Below are 20,098 nucleotides of genomic sequence, written 5' to 3'. Positions count from 1 at the left end.
CATGAGCTCATACCGATATTCTCAATTCAAAATTAAGATCAAAGAGACGTTCTTCGCCACAACCAGCCCTCCGCCCAGCTCTAGCCCGCCCTGACCACAGCGTCCCCCTCGTCAGGTTGGGCCACCATCAGCCACCAGATGAACCCGGAGCTCCCTGCCTCCTACGTCTACCTGTCCCGTGTCTTATTACTTTGACCGCTATGATGTGGCTTTGAAGAACTTTGCCAAATACTTTCTTCACCAATCTCATGAGGAGAGGGAACATGCTAAGAAACTGACGAAGCTGGAGAACCGACAAGGGGGCAGAACCTTCCTTCAGGGTATCAAGAAAGCAGACCGAGCTGACTGAGACAGCGGGCTGAAAGCGATGGAGTGTTCAGCCCAATTGGATAAGAGCGTGAATTAGTCACTACTGGAACTGCACACACTGGCCACTGACAAAAACTGTCCCCGCTTGTGTGACTTCATTGAAATGCTTCACCTGCATGAACAGGTGAAATCCATCAAAGTATTGGGTGACCATGTAACCAACTTGTGCCCCAGAATCTGCCATGGCAGACCATCTCTTTGATAGGCAGAGCCTCGGAGACACCCTGGGAGACCACAGAGCTAAGCCTTAGGCTAACTTCCCCTTAGCCACAGGGAGATGTCCCTGGTCACTAGGGCAGTGCATCCAGGTTGGAGTTTCCTTTACCTTTTCTATAAGTTGTAACAGAACATGTACTTAAGTTATTTCATTTGTACCATTCCTTCAAATAAAGAAATTTTTTAACCCCCCCAAAAAAACCCCAAAATTAAGATTAAAGTAGTTGTAGTTAAATTATTTAAATTTGTATTACTTCTGTCTTAAGATGAAAATCTTGGTTTGTAACAGTATCAAAATAATTACTTTTGGGAGGGCTGGCATTGTGGCTAATGCCTGTGGTCCTAGCACTTTGGGAAGTCAAGGTAAGAGGATTGCTTGAGGAGTTCAAGGCTGTAGTGAGCTGTGATCATGCCACTGCACTCCAGCCTGGGTGACAGAGCAAAGACCCCTGTCTCTAAAAAAATAAATAATAAGAAATACTTTTTTAGCAAAAGTGTTTTGTTACAGTCCTATGCTTCTTAAAGATGGGGATACATTCTGGGAAATGTGTTGTTAGGCTATGTCATTGTGCAAACATCCTAGAGTGTACTTACACAAACATAAATGGTATAGCTTACTATACACTTAGGCTATATGGTACAGCCTATTGCTCCTAGGCTACAAACCTGTACAGCATGTTATTGTACTGAAATCTGTAGGCAACTGTAATACAATGATGTATCTAAACATAGAAAAATACAATGAAAATATAATATAAAAGATAAAAAGTGATATACTGTATACTGAGTACTTACCATGAATAGAACTTTTAGGGCTGGGGGGTTGCTCTGGGTGAGTCAGTGAGTGAGTGATGAGTGAATGAATGTGAAGACCTAGTGCATTATTGTACTCTACAGTAGACTTTATAAACACTGTATACTTAGGCTACTAAATTTATAAAAAGTAGTTTTCTTTCTTCAACAATAAATTAAGCTTAGCTTACTGTAACTATTTTACTTTATAAATTTTTAAAGTTTTTTAACTTTTTGGATCTTTTGTCCTAACAGTGTAAAACACATTGTACAGCTATACAAAAATATTTTCTTTCTTTATATCCTTATTCTATAAGCTTTTTTCTATTTTTAAATTTGTTTACTTAAAACATTTTTTTGTTAAACACTAAGGTACAAACATGCATATTAATCTAGGCCTACACAGGGTTAAGGTCATCAATATCACTGTCTTCCACCTCTATATCTTGTCCCATTGGAAGATCTTCAGAGACAATAGCACACATAGAACTATCATCTCCTATGAAAACAATGTTTTCTTCTGGAATTGTAACTATTTCACAGTTAACTTTTTTTTAATAAGTAGAAGGAGTATATTCTAAAATAATGGTTAAAAAGTATAGCATAGCAAGTACATAAACAAGTAACAGTCATTTATTATTAACAAATGAGGAAAACGAGGTCTAGAAAAGTTACGTAATATATCCAAGGTCAAAAAACTAATAAATGGCAGAGTCAGGCTTTTGGGGAAAATAAAACTGCAGCAAATTAAAAATGGACAAAATTTGAGTTTAACCTCCTTGAAAACAAAATGCAAACTTTAAGGAGTTTTACTTAGGCAAAGTTGGAGCCTCCCTGGGATAACTGGAAAAAAAACACCTGATCACCTTGTCTCAAATGGAAAACTGCAACATTAGCCTTTCTTTTGAAAGGTGATATAATTTAGGGCATATGGGATGCAGAGTGGAAGAATCCTTCAGGAAACCCAAAAAAGGGCATTCTCTTGTGTGAGAGTGACCCTTTTCTGATCCACAATTATATAAGGATATTGCAGCCTGTGGCTGTTCCACTATGCCAGTGCCTGAGACTTTTAAATTTAGAGGCAAAATATTAGCAAACCAATCTGGCCACAGATCTAAGGCCAAATCTTCCATTTCAATTTCCAGATAATAAAGATCATATTTTGACTTTTATCTCTCTGACTTTCTGATTTTGGTTCTTATTTGGCTTCCTAATTAGTAGAGGAGGCAGGTGTTATTTATTGACCACCCTCTAAAAACCCACAGTAGACAGTATTCGAATATATATGATTCTGTTACCTATCCAAGCCTTTTAGACTGATCACTACTGATCATTGTTTTTATTTTCAAAAAACAAAAATTCTTCATCATAACTTCTACAGTTGGACAACATTAACTAAAGTAGTCACACAAAGCAAGATTTTTACAAGAAACATCTAGGGTACATGTTGCAACTCTAACTGACACGTGACTTTGTTTCCAGTGTTCATTTCTAAATACCCTAAATACTATCCTGGAGGCAAAACCCTCCAGAAAGGTTCAGTTCACAAACCCTTAGTTTTTGGCTCAGCTCCTAAAATCGTGCTTCTTATTGCTTTCTTTTAAGCTGAAGGGAAGGCATTCTTTGTCCTTGTCAGTGCTGTGTTTTTAAGTACCTGTTTGAATTCAAAAGAAAAGAGAAAAAGACCTATGTAGGACGTCTCCTCCTCCAGAGTGCAAAACCACTGGCTCTTCTTTATAACCAGGAGTAGGCAACAATACATTTTACTCTTTTTTTCAGGATTAAATTTTGGAAGAAGAAATTATTTTTTTATATCCCACTAAAATCATACCTTGAAAAAGCTGGTTGTCTCAGCAACAGCTTGATATCACAATTGCTTCCAATACAAAATTGAGAGGCTATTTCTGAACATGTCTGAATCTTACCAGAACAGACTATTTTAAAACAAAACTTTTAAAATGTCATGAACAGAAATTTACAATAGTTTTATGCACCCATAACTTACCACCAAAGAACAACTTGTACATCCTCTGGAGAAAGACTAAACCCCCAATATGAATGCATACTCCTAGCACCTTTATGGAACAAAGAGAGGGGGATTATTAATACACCACGCATTTTAAAAGATTATTTGCCAAAGTGTTAAGTCTCAACCATTACAGACAGAAATAACTGACAAATGACATAAGACAAAATAAAGAGCCTTTAGTAGCTGGGACTACTCGTTACCTATCCAACATTCAGTGGATGCTGGTAAATACTTAACCAAAAGAAGGCAGGGCCTTAATTTTCAGTGTTTGTCAGTTTTCATTTCAAATACTCCTACCATGGCCATCGAACTTTTCTGAGCAGGAGAATGATATGGGCAAACCACTGCCTTAGGAAGAATAATTCAGCAATTAGAATGATACCTGCATGCCCAAGGCATGGAAGAGAGTTGGGGGACCGCTCCAGAGATCACAGTTCATGGGGGTATGAGGAAGGAAGGACCCTTCTCTCATGAGAGAGTTTGAACAAGGACATGAGTATCATCTGGAAGGAATGAACCAATGGAAACTTCACCCTGTGTGATTGAAATGATGAGGAGTGAATGTGACAGCTCAGTAGTTTTGCGCAGGACCTTGCCTGGCACAAACTAGGGTTATGAACATTTGCTAGGTGAACTTAGGAGCAACATTTAAACAACAGATGGTAAAATCATTGATAAGCAAAGAGAATGCTGTCAGTATATATCAAGAGTTCAGTAGCATTAATAGTCACTGTGAGGTTTTGGGGAATAAGAACATTGAAATTCTACATAGCAGGAACATGGATGAGGGAATTATCCTCAGAGGCCTGTGTCTAAATACTACAAATACTTCCTGATCCCACTGGCAATGTGGCCCCAGAGAATAAGTCTGTTAATCAAAGGGTACAAAGTGCCCCTCAAATTTCAGAAACTGTGGGAATCAATATAAAATTCTACTGTCACCATAATATTTGCCATAAAATTTTCACATGGAACTTGGGGTAGTATACATAGACTGTTACAAACCCCTTAGGAAAGGGCTAGCAACTTTTTATGAATTCCTAGAATTTAGAATTAGACCCAAAATTCTGGCTTGATAGTGAGGACAATCATGAGAACAATTACTGAGCCCTAATTTCAGGGAAAATATCAGTTGGTATTTGACCATGACAGTTGTATTAGACATTTATTCCTTCAGGGAATGTTGGAGGGTCTGACATGACAGGTCTGTGCAAACTTTGAGCCTGTAGCAGGGAACAAGCTAGACCACACTAGGAGGCACTTAAAAGGCTAGTGGGATCTTCCCACTAGATGTTCAACGACATGCCTAAATACATTCATATGCAGCTACAAATTCTTTGGAGGAAAAAGAGCATGATGAGTATATAAAGGTTTTCATAATTCTTCAGCAACAAAAATCATAATTTTCACCTTTCTGCTCCATAGTGACCACTGGAACATTCCTTTTTAATATGAAGAATACCCCACCTGTCATCCTTGATGGGCTCATTCCAGGGAAATGGATTCACTTAAATTCATTGAAGGAGCTGATAAATCAATGAGTACATTTATTTTTCTATTGTGTGGAGCCGATTTCTTGCCAATTTTTACATATATAAAATTTACAGCCAATTTTAAGGGTTCACCTTCTTGTAAATGGTTAGTAGCTGATTTTTTTAAAATAAACTCATTAAATAGCATAATTAATTTGCCTTCATTTCCTTGAAACCTCCTTTTCTCTGAAGATCTTGTCCTCCTCTCTACTTCAGCCGTCCACTCTCTCTGCTTACACCCCTGGATCTTAGCATGACTCAAAACTGTCCCAGCTTCATGATTTCAATTTCAAGCATCTCATTCTCAGACTGCTCCCCAGCTTTTGGGAGTGGCTCCCAACTCCAGCAATTTGTGGACCTCGCTGGGACCTTCAACCTGTGGATCCTGTCATCTTTCCAATATCTCACACTCGTTTATGTCCTCACCTCCCTTCTATCACAGTGCCCCATAGTAACTCCCTTGCCTACATCTTCTGCTCTCTGACCCTCTTACCCTCCCACACCCATCTGCAAAACCCCAGCCCTAGTTAAACCCAGCTCTGCTCCTTATGCTGACTGAGGCTGGAGAAAATCCACAGCCTTGCTGACTGGTCTTGCGCTAAATTCATGTCCACTAACCTCAAATGGGCACTTAACAGTGCTGCCTGGCAATTCTACCACATTTCCGTAATCCATTTGCTCTCAAACTCTCCCAGATGACTGTTTCATATCGCTCCTCTCCTTTCCAATCTCCAACACCCCTTCCACCCCCGCCACTCTCCGGAAGCAGGTTCCTTGGCAATTTCACCAAGATAAGAGAACAGTGAGAAGAGACCATCCCTGCGTTCCCACCTCTGCAGCCACCAGCCCATGTGCACCTGGGCCCATTCATCCTGCCTTCCCCCCAGTTTCTAGCTTCTGTGGCCTGGCCCCCTGGCTTTTCTGTGAATGGGTAAAGTAGACTCAGCTTTTGGGTCCTTGCACTTGCTCTTCCCTCCAGTTGGGAGGTTGGAAACCCATCCCTCAGATTGCCTGTTGTGCTTCCTGCTCTTCCCTCAGAACGTCTTGCCAGTGAGCTTTTCCCTGCCCTTACAGAAATAGCAATCTCCTTCATTCCCAATGCTTCCTTCGCTGCTTTTCCCATCAATTGTATCACACCCTGGCAAATTTGTATATTTATTTGTTATCTGTTTACCTTGATGAGAGCAGGAGTTTTTATCTGTTTGCCACCATATCCCATGCTGGAACAGTGCTTAATTCATTTATTCTCTTACTCAACATATGTTCAATGAGTACCTATTAGGAACCAGGCACTGCTTGGGCACTGAAACCATAGGAATGAACACTATAGACCAAAATTCTTGCTCTTTCGGCTAAATAAGTAGTTAGATAGTGATAAGCGAAACATCCATGGCCAAACAGGGAAAGAAGATATAAAATGGATGTGTGAGGGATTGAAGAGGGGTAGGTGAAATTTTAGATGGTGGCCAGGGTAGGGCGCATTGAGTGGCGTGAAGAGGGAGGTAAGGAGTGAGCTGTGTGGACATCCATGGGAGGGCTTTCCAGGGGATGCTATGGGTTGAATGAGTCCCCCAAGTTCATTTGTTGGAAACTTAATGTCCAATGCAACCGTGTGACTAGGTGGGACCTTAAGAGGTAATTAGGTCATGAGGGCTGTTAAATTAAGCTTAGCCTCAAGCTGACTTCTTACATATTTTAAGTTCGGCCTGAAGGTTTCTCCATATGCAGCGAACTGTAATTTAACTGGATGTACGAACGGACTGTAACCTACTCCTATCCTGGTTCTAGGTGTTGCCCGATTCGTGAATTGTTCTTTGCTCAATGACTCTGTTGAATTTCATTTGTCTAAAGTTTTTCTTTTAACAGAGCTCTGCTCTAATGAATGGATTAATGCCATGATGGGAGTGGGCTTGTTATCTCAGGAGTGGGTTCCTGATAAAGGGATGAGTTCAGCCCCCTTCTACTGTCTCCCTCACGTGCTCTCTCTCTTGCTACGGGATGCCTTCCACCAGGTTATGAAGAAGCAAGAAGGCCCTCACCAGATGCAGCCCCTTGACCTTGCACTTTCCCGGCTTCCAGAACCCTGAAGCAAATTAACTTCTATTGTTTATAAATTACCCAGTCTGTGGTATTCTGTTACAGCAACACAAAAATGAACTGTGAGAGGGAGGGAACAGCTAGCAAAGTGGTACTGAGGTGGAAGTGTGCGCAGATTGTTCCAGAAGAGAGAGGAGGCTTGAGCAAGAGGAAGAGCAGACCAGGCCAGAGTGATAGAGGAGGGGGAAGGGAGGGAAGATTATATAAGGTCTTGTTTACTTTGTGAGAAGTTTTATTCTAAGTAAAATGGGCAGCCAAGTAAAGATGTTTTTTAAATTTTAATACAATGATATTAATATACAGTCCACATTTAGGTTTTTACTACAGTCCCAGTATCCCAATAGTGTCCTTTAAAAAAATAAAAAAGAGTATCCAAATTTTTATTACCATTCAAAGAAATAACTTGTACAAGGGGCAGAATCGAATTTTATAGCATACATAATATTAAGAATCATCACTGAGCTACTAGGACTGCATTAAGAAAGGCTAAAAAATTTTAACAGCTTTATAATGCCATTTTATAATGCCCTCCCACCCCCACTCAGGATCCAATCAACTATCATACGTTGCATTTAGTTATCATGTTTTTTAAAAAACAGCTTTATTGATATAAAATTCACATATTATACAATTAATCCATTTATAGTATATAATTCAATAGCTTTTAGTATATCCACAAAGTTGTATCAACCATCACCAGAAACTAATTTCAGAACAATTTCATCAGCCCATAACCTTTAGCTATCACCCTCCAGGTTTCTCATTCCCCCAATCCTAGGCAAACACCAGCCTACTTTCTGTCTCCATACATTTGCCTACTCTGGACATTTCATATAAATGGAAGAATACAATACGTTGTCTTTTGTGTCTACCTCCTTTCACTCAGCATAATGTTTTGAAAGTTCATCCTTGTAGCATGTACCAGTACCTTGTAGCATGTACCAGTAGCAGATACCTGTAGCATGTATCAGTACCTTTTTATGACTGAATAATGTTCTCTTGTATATATAAATATATGTGTGCCTATATCTCATTCTATTTATCAAGTGAGGGTTAACACAGGGGAGTGGCCTGATCTGAGAGGCATTTAACAAGGCTCACTTCAGCAGTTGTTCCAAGGAACAGAGAATGATCAATTGTGCCAAATGTTGCTTTTAGGGAAAATTAGATGAGGTCCAAGAATTGACCAATAAACTGCTCAAATAGTTTAAGAAAGGAATTTAATTAGCAGAATATTCTGATACATAATTTATAAATGGCATTTTATGAGTTTTATGGGATTTGTTGCCTTTGCTTTGAATGATTAAACATGGAATGCAGATATAATAATTAATAAATAAGAATTTAAAATGGAATGCCAGACATGTAAAGGTACACAAACAATTAGAAAATACCATTAATTCACATTGATTTTTGATATCTTCTTTATGTTGCTGGTAACAGTTTTTTTGGTTCATGTGAAATACATTCCTCAGAATAATTATTCTTCTCTAAACATAATTGAACATTATGGTAATTACCCAAGATTTTATGCCAGCTTCCAGCAAGTTAGCCAAGAGAAAAGCTGACACTTTTAAGAAGATATTTTCAAAATCTATGCAGATCGGGTAGATAAAAGTTTGTTTTTGTTTGGGGGGAGTTGGTGTCATCTAAAAGAGTGTAGAAATTGAACCAAAAATTTAGAGTTCTAAAGAGATATCTCCTTGTGACATGCCATTAATTGGAACAACAAGGTCACCTACTCAAATCATTGGTTCCCCATTTGGCACAAAATCCATTGTTGACTCAAGGTTTGGTATAAGCACAAGCAATAGACACCAGGCTATCCAATTCTGGGCACGAGCAACTTCTGGGGCCTGCAAATCACTGGGGGAGTGAGCAAGGGGCAATGAAAACTAACTGCCAAAAATGCACTCCATGTTTACCGGACGATTCGGTGGGCGCGGTGGGATGAACTTTTAATGAACATTTCAGAAAATAAACACACGGATCATTGAACTTGAAGAGCATGCACCCAGTCCCCTCCACCGGGACTAAAGAGACAGGGTTAGTGAAGTGAGAACGCCGCCGCGCTGCCTCCTCTCCTTGGAATAAACGGGGCGTGGGGCTGGGGGCGGGGGCCGGTGGCTCGGACCGCTCCCCCGCGCCGGCCGCGGCACCGGCTGCGCCGCGCTCGCGCCGGCCGGGCCGGGAATTTGGAGAGGATCCCTGGTGGCGCGGCGGCGGCGGCGGCGGCGGCGCGCGGGTGCGCGTGTGAGCGAACGAGCGAGCGGGCGGGCGGGCGAGTGCGCCGGGTACTGGCAGCCGAGGAGTGGAGGCTGGGCGGCTCCGACTCCCAGACGCCAGCGCGACCAGATCAATCCAGGCTCCGGGAGCGAGCGAGCGAACGAGAGAACGAGCGAACGAGCGAGCGGGCGGGCGGGCGGAGGAAGGAGAGGCCGAGCGGCTCAAGCCCGGGCGAGGCGCGGGGAGGGACCCTGGGAGCAGAGCGCGGCGCAGCGCCCGGCCGGCCGGACAGGGGCCGCGGGACGCCGCTCGCCCGGCCACTCGTGCGCCCGCGCGGACGGGCGCGCCGCCAACCCGGTAAAACGAAACAGACCCGAACCCAACTTTCCCCTTCAGCCGCGTCCCCGCCCTCCCCTCTGCGTCCTGGGCTTCCCAGCGCCGCGGCTGCCTCCGCCAGGGCCGGCGCGGGGCGCCGCGGTCGTGCGGGGCCGCGGCGCGGGCTGTGGCGGGAGGGGGCTCTTCCCCTCGTGGGGCGGACCGCGACCCCCCCCCCCATGATGGCGCCTCCCGGCCGCTCAGAGGAGCGGACCTGCCACCGCGTCCTCCCCTCGCGCGCTGCCGGCCGGGCTCCCCTCGCGTCTTTGTTGGGTCTGCTCTGGGGAAGCGGCGTGCCTCGGCCCCGAGCCTCGCCCCCGGCCTGCCCGCGGCGGGACCTCACCGGCCGCCCTCCCCCGCTGCCCGCTCCCCGGCTTTCTCTCCCTTTTGGCAACCGGGCCGAGGCCCGTCCGCGCGGCCCGCGAGCCCATTGTGTCCCCGCGCCGGCCCGGGCGACCCCTGCGGGAGTTGGAGGGCGGCCGCCGGGGCTGCCCCTTCACGCGCCCGGCGCCTGGCGGAGCGGGTCCGGCAGGGGGGGACACCCAGCGCCCTGCGCCCCTCCGCATCCCACACGGGCTCCCCTCTCTGCCCCTACCAGCCTCCTTGGGGTCGAGGTCAAGGGAAGTTCGCACCGAAATTCCCTCTAATTTATTCAAAGGTTTGGCGGCGGCGGCGCGTAATTTTTTTTTTCCCCCTCTTCCGCCTACACCCCCTGCGTCTCCGAGTGTCGTCTCGTTCCTTTCCCTTTACCGGGTTCGATTGCCTCACTGCGTGTGTGTTCGTGAGTTCGCTGTTGAACAACTGTTCCTTTGCTCTGCTGCCTGTCTTTGTTAGTGTTTCTCGGGGTTGTTTCTGTGGCAAGGTGGGGGCGGCGGGTGTGGGAGAGACAGACGTGGGCTTGTTTTTCTAGCTGCTGAATATACATGCAGGTTTCACGGGAGAGCGTTTCCTCGATGCGCTTTAGGAAGGGAGGAGGGACAGACGCTTGCCAGATCTCACAACTACGGTAGCTGCGCCGCTTTTGTTTATTTGGAGGCGCATGCGATTGTTAATACACTGTGCAAGATACAACCAGTGAGGCGCTTTCCTTCTGAAAACCGAGGCCCGTCTCAGAGCCATCTCCCGAGCATCGTTTTCGTGAGTGCTGTCATAACCGACCTTTTTCTTTGCTCTCCTGTTGTCTTCCTTTCCATTGTAGTTGAAGTTTCAAAGTACGTGGAATGGTACAGAAGTTGCATGGTTACTGTTATGTCTTCCTGTTGCCTAAACTCTCAGCGGCTAAAATGACAGACTTCCTTCATTTCAGAACATCTCTTTTTCTAATTGTCGTGGATAACATGCCCACACTTCAGTAACACAATGGGAAAACTGTTCCCTGCCCATGTTGATTTTTCATCTTGTGTATAATTACCACTTTAAATTGTATTGAAGGTAGGTGAGCAGTATTGGAATCACTATTTATTAATAAAAAGAATCAGGACAGAGCTATTGTTCACCACCCTAGCATTTTCAATTGGCATAAATATTTTTGCAACAGGGTTATTCTGATGTAGGTGGCAGACCTAAATGTGATGTAGCGGTTAAAGTGTTTGTCTTTCTCATTTGCAATTATTGGATACTTCTGTGCAGGTGATGTACCGTTCGTGTAATACTGCAGTTCTTAGGAAACTAGGGTCGTGAGAGATGATTTTCTGAAGGTGGGTGATGCCAGGGCCTCTAGAAGATCCAGGCGGGATCAGGTTTCTTCTGAGGGTAGGGATTTGTCCTTGATTTAGTTTTGACCCCTACAATCATAGGTATGTAACCAAATACATTTTTCTTTTTGCCAGTATCCTTTGATTTTATACCCTTGAAGAGCTGATGATCTTTGCATTTTAGAGAAATGACAGTTTCTAGGCAATTAAAAATATTGACCTCTTACACCTCTTGGAATTTGAGTAATTTTATTTCTACTAAATTCAGAAAGCATTAAGAGGAAGTAAGTCTCATTGTCCCAACAACATTTATTACTTTAGTTAAAAACTAAGTTTTAGTTTGTAATTTTGATTTTTAGTGATTCTGGGTTAAAGATAAAATCTAATAACTCAGTAGATTGGGAAAAGAAGTAACTTGAGTGTAATTAGACAAGCATGTTTAAGCTGCAGTAGCCTACATAATCAAGGCCAAGTTGTGTGTGTATAAAAGATCTCATTTGTGTAGTCTTGCAGGGCTAATGGAGGCATCATTGAGGCTTTATAAATAATGTAAGTTGTGTATAATGTAGAGTCTCCAGAGACAGCAGAGAAAGCATCATTACCAGCCTTTTCAACCTGCTTGAGATCTTAAATTGATTTACAGCACTGAACTGGTGCAAAATGATACATCAGGATGACATGGGGTCAGCCTGTAAAAGTCTATGATGTCAGCCTATTAGTTCAGTCATCATAATTAAACCGTATTACAGGGGCAGCTAAGCAGGAGTCTGGCGTTATACTTCGGATATGGGTGGTACGTGGATTTCGTTTATAGTGGAAAGGCTGGTATGGGCAGGACACTAATGTTTCTGAAAAAGGGAAGAAAAGCTTACAGAACTATGAATTTCTGGAAAAAATTTCAGATAAATGCAGAGATATTTACTCTGGATTGTATAAGTAGCTTTTCACTTGGTAGTGGAAAAACAGATGCTTTGAAGGGTGCTGATAACTTCTGATTTGTACTGAATCATGCTTTTTGTGAGCTTGAATTTAACTTGGCCTTAGGGACCTTCTAAAATATCAGAGGACCACATACTTCTTATCTCTGATCCCTTTATTAGCACTGAGTTTGCATTGTATTGGTGTATCAGCTGACATGTTATTTCTTTAACTAGTCATGGTTACCAGGCCTCCACTAAAAATAAAGATATTTGAATTGAACATATGAACATTTCAGGAAAAGAACATTCTTATTTTTGCTTAGATTTCTCACCAATGCTTATTCAGTTTATGGGTCATCTAGGGTTGGTGGTGTCCAATAAGGCAGCCATAGTCGCAGGTAGCTATTTAAGTTGAAATTAACATTAAATAAGTAAAAATACAAATGTATTTCTCTGCAGTTGGCACATTTCAAGTGCTCAGTAGCTGTATATGGTTAGCAGCTACCATATTGGACAGTGTGTATATAGAATCGTTCCATCATTGCAGGAGGTTCTGGTACATAGTGCTGCCCCAGGACCTTTGCCTCTCTTCTCACTTATTATCTCTACTAATGAGTTTGTGGGGTTAAAGAGAGAAAGACATATCAATTAATTTTACTACTAAGTAGCTGTTCTTGTTAAAAAACAGTTTGGAAGTAACAGTTGAAGCTACAAGATGAAAGGGATTTTGCCATCATTAGTGTCATGGATCCTAATTTGATTTAGAGTATTAGGTAGAAGAAATAAACATAGCTGATTTTTTTCTGAACTTTTACTGGATATGTGTATGCCAGGCATTGTTTATAATGTTACTATCTCATTGAAGTCTCAAAACTTTCCTAAATGCGGTTGTTAATCACATTTTACAGGTAAAGAAACTGAAGCGAGAGTGATTCAGTGTCTTCCCTCAGGCTGCATAACTAGTGAGTGATTATGGTTTATAATCTTAGCTGGGATATGACCAAGGCAGTCTGACTCTAGAACCTCATTCTCAACTCTACCTTTTGGTCTTTCATCTAGCATACCCAAATATGCTAGATGGAAACATTGTTCTGCTGTGCCCCACTACGCCAGTATAGACGTGACTTTGCTTTTAATTTTTTAGGCCTCTGGACAAATTTGCCTTCTGTTGTGTTTTTCTGGGCTATTTTCTTCTGTTGTAAGTGTTTAAGAAAGGAAAAATAATGTTAATACTTATCTAAGCAGTACTTAATTTGAAGAATATATCTGACATAAAAGTAATGCATTTCAAAGCCAAATTAGTTTTATCGCTGTTTTTCTGAATAATTCCTTCCACTTGCCTCTTACATTTTCTTGTATAATCACAAATTGATACTACTTATGAGGAAAGTTCTAGTAGTTCAGTTTATCTGTCTAATCAAAATTAGTCTGTCTTGCCTGAGCTGCTAACCACTGAGCCTTGAGATAATAGTTCACTGCAAATTCCTTGGGGATTTTTTTTTAAAAAAAACATCTAATGTCTGCTTTTGTATAATATCTTTTATGATTCAGTTCTTAACTTTTTGGGATCAGGGTTATTTAAATCTAATGAAACTATGGATCCTGTATCTTCTCCTTGTTTCCAACCTTCTATCCAAAAATGCTTATATATCCTGGTGAATTTATGTGTACACTTAAGTACCCACATCGTATGGTCTTTCAGGTGAAGTGCATCCATGGGACTGCCTTGCTGAGTGCTTTCATAAACATTGATTTGTAATTGCCTTTACAGAGAATAGAGATATTTAGTGTTAAAGGTTGTTTTAAAGATTTCCTAATCTAGTTGGTCCATATCAAGGTGAGCAATCTGAGATGCAGAGAAGATAACCAGCTTGTCTAAATTCACCCATCTAGTGATTGGAAGAGGGAAAGCTAGGACCTGAGTCCCTCCTAGTGTGAAGTACCCATTTGTTTGTTTGTTTCCTATCATGCTCACTGTGTTCCTGAGGCTTTGGTCTGAAAATCTCCAGTGTAATTTAGACAGGAAAGGAAAGAATTTGGCATGATAATGACTTTTTATACCTAACATTGTTTGAGCTAAATAGGAATCAAGTCTGACAACCATATAGAGATGTGTGTTTGTTTGTTTTCTACAGATTAAAGTAGATTTTTGTTTTCATTCTGGAGATGGAAAAGCCCTATGTCTAATTTAATCAATAGGACCTTAGTAGAAAATGGGAGATCCAAGATTGTACACAGTTCAAATTAAATCAGGCAATTCTGACATACAACAAATACAAAATAAAATCTCTTTTGACTCTCAAATCGCATTCCTAACCAAAAGCTAAAGTTTGGGGTATTTAGGGAAGGAGCTAGGGAATATCTGGGAGAGAGTTGGACAAGTCTGAGGAGAAAAAGGATAATGTGGAGAAAATAGGTGTTAAGTCATAAAATGACTTTGAAGTTGATGAAATGTTCTGATACTTACTATGTGGTTTTACTTTCTGGTACCAAAATTTCAAGACATACTTTGATAACAAACAGGAGCATCTTCTCTTTGCCGCAAGCTGAAATCTCTTGACTTACTATATTCCTTTTCTGCCGTTGTCTGGTAGTACAGATAGTCAGCCTAATCTGGTGATCTGTCATCTAATTTGCAGCAGAAATACCTGAAGTATTTTTAACACTCTGCTGTAGCTTCCTTTAAAAAGAAAAGGAAAAAAAAAAAAAAGACAAAGATAAGTAACATGAATGCAGTTACTTAAAATCTAAATTAACACATTCATTTTTCTATGCATTATCAAGATGACATTAGTTTTAGAGATGCGCCACTAGTCCTATATGGAAAAAAGTAACATTTACAGTTGTTACTGGCTGACTAGCAGAAATAGGTGGGCTGTTTATAAAATTCATTTGCATAAGGGAAGCAGTCTTTGAGACAGAAAAATCCAAAACTTTCATAAACAGTTCAACTCCAGTGACTACATCAGAGTTTTAAGAAGGTAACTGGGAATTGTAGTATTTGAACAGTTAGCATCTTTGTAATTTCTGTTAGCTAAAATGAGGCTTTCGAGAAGACTCTCTCTCGAAAATAAAGCATCAGTTCCTCTGAGATTTGAGGAATTCCTGACCTGGTGATTCTCCCAAATCTCTTCTCTGTTCCTAGCATTCAGAAAAGGACCCCCGGTCTGCAGTGTGGTAGATTGGTTTCTTAACTAATTTTTTTTGGAACAAGTCTAAATTTAAAGAAAGAATGCATGTACATACAGTTGTTAATTATGTATCTATATGCTTTTGAGCTCAGGATGTAAATGAAAATTCACTATATTCTGTTTGGGAAGTGGGGAGTAGGTAGGGAAGTCTTTCTAGTGATTCAAAATATATTTTTATACATAATTTTTAAATACTTTATAGTTTCCCCTTAATTTTAGGGCTGCTGTACTATGGATATTTTCCCCTACAATCTGAGAGTGTTAAGGTATAGTTAGTCAAACTATTCATTTATTTTCTTCTCCTTGTCTATTTTTTGTGGTTTCTTTGTGGCATGCTTATGCAAAGTAGTAATATTTCAGACCTTTATACCTTTTTTTCCTTTCCATTTGAAACACTGCAAGAAGAGAAAGGGGAACTAATTTCCTTTCAACTATTATAATTAGGCATTAAATTAAGTCATTATTCAGTTGGTTAAATGCAAGATCTTTTGTTTAGATTGAAAGGAAACGTATCTCATTAATGGAGGAGGGATATTCAATATACCCTTGTTTGATAATTTTGGTGCAGTATTATAATAGTATATGCTTCATTTATTTCATGAATATTTATTAGTTCTAATAAGTGGAAAGACACATAAAAAATACATGGTGAAATAGGAGTAAGTACAGACAGCTCACGTGAGGACCACTGTGCTATGGAAGGATGTGGGTTTGCATAGGTAGAAGGGTGAGAGGCATTCTAGGCAGAATAGTGGCCTAGAAGACTTAGGAGATAAGCAATAGTGTTGAGTATCTCTAGAGCAGCACTCTCCAGTAGAATTTCTGCAGTGATGGAAATGTTCTATATCTGTGCTGTCTAAAGCAATAGCTTTAGCAACAATTGGTTGTCTAGCACGTATAATGTGGCTAGTGCAACTGAGGAACTGCATTTTTTTGTTTTAATGAATTTACATTTCAATAGCTATACATGGCTGTCATGTTGAACAGCACATATTCAGAGGCGAGTTGAGCTGCTCTGCCTGACCTCAGTGGGTATTCCTGATGGAGCCCCATCTGGTGGGGTGGAGATGCTCAGAAAGGGTAGTTGGTCTAGGAATTTGAGGACTTTACAGTACCAGAATGAGGAAGCATTAGGAAGTCACTGGAAGTGTTTGAACATGTAGTTCGGATGAGAGGGGAAGAGCCCAGTGCCAGGAGATTAGTAAGAAAGCTATAGATTTATTTATGTGATGATAAATCTCTGGTAAAGATCTGTATGGAAAGAGAAAGGTTTTTGTGGGCAGAAAACCATGAAGACTAGTAATTATATGGTTATAGAGTAATGAAAAAGAGAGAGATCAGAGGTTGTCCTTAAGTTTCCAACGTTGGTGGCTGGAAAATTTATAATGCTATCACTTAAGAATAGGGAAGACTGGTTGTAGAAGGAATAAGGATTGTGCAAATAATAAATTAGAATTGACATGTTGAGTTTAAGGTGGGATATCTAAGTAGAAGTATTCTACAGGCAAGTTGGAGGTATATAACTAAAGTTTAGGGAGGATCTATGAGTCTTACGTGTAGACTCTGGGTAGTCATCTACAGAGTATTCTGAGAGAAGCATGGAGAGAGAAACAGCTGGTAGTTTGATTCTTTCATTGGATCCCCAAATTAGAAATTGGTAGAAGGAAGAGGCCAATTTGAAGTAGACTGTTTTGAGAGGCTGTTGGAGGAGATGAAGAACTGGAAGGTGTGGGGTCAGAAGAGTGGTGAAACAAGGAAGCCATAGGAAGAGATTCCAGAGGTGGGTTAGGAGAGGGAAATGTATGGTTCAGGGTGAAGGAGAAAATGGGAAAATCAAGTGAATACGGTTTTGCAGAAGAAACTGAGCATATTAAGAAATGAGAAATAGATTCTTATACTCCCTCAAGTGACTTATTTTTTAAAATAGATGAGACCTTTTTGTATTCAAAGATTGAGGGAAAGAAGTCTATAGACAGAGAATGGCTTTGGAAGAAACACTATAGGTAGTGTGCCAGGGAATCTATGAAGAATTCAAATTCTAAACAGTTGGTGGGAAGCCTAGGGTGAAGTGTGATGAGGCTGTATAGTACACTGGGTAGTTGTTACTTTCTAGTGTCACTTTGTGGCCTGGTAGGTTTAGGCATAGCAAATAGGCTCAGAGAAAAGCTCTAGAATCAGACTGCCTGGGTTTAAGTCCAAGCCTAACACTTACTTGCTTTATAACTTTGGGAAAGCTACCATTAACTTTTGTAGCTCCCTCATCTGAGAAGTAGAGATAATAGTATCAGCCTCACAATTGCTTAAAGATGAAATGAGTTATACTTCCATTTTTCATCTAATCTAAGATTGTGCTAAGACATTATTTCATGTACTACTGAGGGAAAAAAAAACCTGTGAAATAAGACATACCCATTAATTGTAAGACTTCCTGGTTTCAGAGGTGTTAAAATAGGAGCAAAAGATGTATCTTAGTGAAATATAGAATACATAAAAGATTTAGCATAAGAATTGGCACATACGCCGGGCGTGGTGGCTCACGCTTGTAATCCTAGCACTTTGGGAGGCCGAGGCGGGCGGATTGCTCAAGGTCAGGAGTTCGAAACCAGCCTGAGCGAGACCCCGTCTCTACCAAAAATAGAAATAAATTAATTGACCAACTAAAAATATATATACAAAAAATTAGCCGGGCATGGTGGCGCATGCCTGTGGTCCCAGCTACTCGGGAGGCTGAGGCAGTAGGATCGCTGAGCCCCGGAGATTGAGGTTGCTGTGAGCCAGGCTAATGCCAGGGCACTCACTCTAGCCTGGGCAACAAAGTGAGACTCTGTCTCAAAAAAAAAAAAAAAAAAAAAAGAATTGGCACATAATGAGCGTCTGGAAAAGGTAAGCGATTTATAAAAAATCAATGAGTTTTTTTTTTAGAGTCCAGATTGTTAATGAGGACAATATCTAATCCAGTCTAGATAAGGGGGTGACAGGTTGTAAGGAGCCTAATGCACTAAATAAATTGAAAAGAGGTAAGCAGTGGGAATCCTGGTAATGAAATAGTGAAATACCAAGTGTAGGAATTTGCAGATAAAGTGTTTCCCTAACAATTCTAGATAAAGGTAAGAATTTCTTTGATGATTTAAAGTTATTCAAGTTGCCCAGATCTTTAAAAAATAAGTACTGTATTCTGAATTTATCTATTAATCTTATAGCATTTATTATTATTAAAACAATTTCTTTTTCATTAAAGCAATACATGCTTAGTGCAGAAAGATTTTGGAATAAATTCTTGTCATAGTGTTAGAAGGAGAGAAGGAGATTGATTTATGCCATTTCAGGGGCCGGGGAGGTTGTTATTAATAGCCAGCTACAGAGCCCTTCTAAATGTGGCTCCAAAGGCAGAAACAATAAAGGAAAATCTTTATAGATATGACAGCATTTATGTGACCAAACATACTCAGAAACACAATCTGAAAGACAGGTAACAAATTTGCAACAAGTTATTATTGTTTGTAAAAAACTCTCTATCAGTAGGAAACACCACCCAAATAGAAAAATTGGTAACGGACTTGAACAAGCAATTCACAAACAAACTACTAATATAAAGTGTTTCAAAGAAAGGAGATGGTAAGGCAGAAGACAAATTCTGATTCCCTCTAGTGGCTAGGTAAGAATCCACTGAATGTTAAAACTGACTAACTCAGTTAGGTAAGGATCCTACCAATAACCAACAAATGCTGCTATTGTTAAGCTGATATTAACCAATTCAGCAAGTGTTTCATGCATTCCTACTGTGCAGCCAGCACTGGCTCTGTTTTTGGAGTAATAGAGAAATGTGTAAGTCATTTTCTACCTTACAGATACATAAAGTGTTCTGCTGTGTTCTGGATGAGACTCTTGACTAGAATAGGGATGATACCTTTTATTTTATTTTGTTATTCTTTGTGGACCAGGAAGTATCAGACTGGGAAAACTGGGCTTTTCTTATTGAGGGAAAGGAAGCCAAAATTTTCCAGCCACCTATGAGAATCTGGAGTTGGAGGAGGTACAAGGTATCTGTAAGCTGGAGTTGTAAAAGGCAGGTATCCTTCTTCCTTCCATGACATGCTTTTGGACTAGGAGTTTCCTTATTAGAATGTGAGGTGGTCCAAACCCTTTAGGGGCTATCAGTTATACACAGTTTCTCAGACAACTGGCTTCCTTGATGAACCTTAAAGACACAGATGCTTCCTAGAACTCATTGAAATAGGCCTCTCTTTGTCCTGCCTGAGTTGCAGTATTAGATTTTATAGTGGCATTTACTCATTAAAGTGAAACAGTGATGGTCCTGGAATATGGTTTTGATTACTGAGATGGATGAGTTTATAAGGTATTAAAATGTGAAAAGTTCCTCCATGTAGTAGTAAAACCCTTTATAATAAAAAAGTTTTTAAAAGTTGAGCATCAGCGTTTAATTTTCTAGATTTTCTTTTAAGGATAATAGTTAATGGTCATGGGTTTTCTATTGGCGGAAAAACTTAAACTGTTTTTCTTCTCTCACACCACAATAATCAACACAAAAGGCTTCTGTGACCAGATGTATGGGGGTTTTCCCCCACATACCAGCAGCAGACACCACTATGTGTCCTCTAATTCAATTCAGTTCTGGTACTATCTGCTTGGAGATGGC

At 40.8% G+C, this 20,098-nt stretch overlaps 1 protein-coding gene across 2 annotated transcripts in view; it reads left to right on the top strand.

The window, feature by feature from the left end:
- The first annotated feature begins 9,294 nt into the window (after window positions 1-9,294).
- SMAD1 (SMAD family member 1) overlaps window positions 9,295-20,098 on the top strand; it is a 70,954-nt gene continuing 60,150 nt past the window's right edge. The window contains exon 1 of one of the 2 annotated variants that reach the window (XM_012783790.3): window positions 9,295-9,618. The gene's annotated coding sequence lies outside the window, so the exon portion shown is untranslated. Of the gene's footprint in view, window positions 9,619-10,163; window positions 10,466-20,098 lie in introns of those variants that run through there. The other variant, XM_012783791.3, reaches the window with a different exon arrangement.

Source organism: Microcebus murinus, chromosome 15, assembly GCF_040939455.1.
Source record: "Microcebus murinus isolate Inina chromosome 15, M.murinus_Inina_mat1.0, whole genome shotgun sequence".
NCBI lineage: Eukaryota > Metazoa > Chordata > Mammalia > Primates > Cheirogaleidae > Microcebus > Microcebus murinus.
This window is presented reverse-complemented; position numbering and strand designations above follow the sequence as displayed.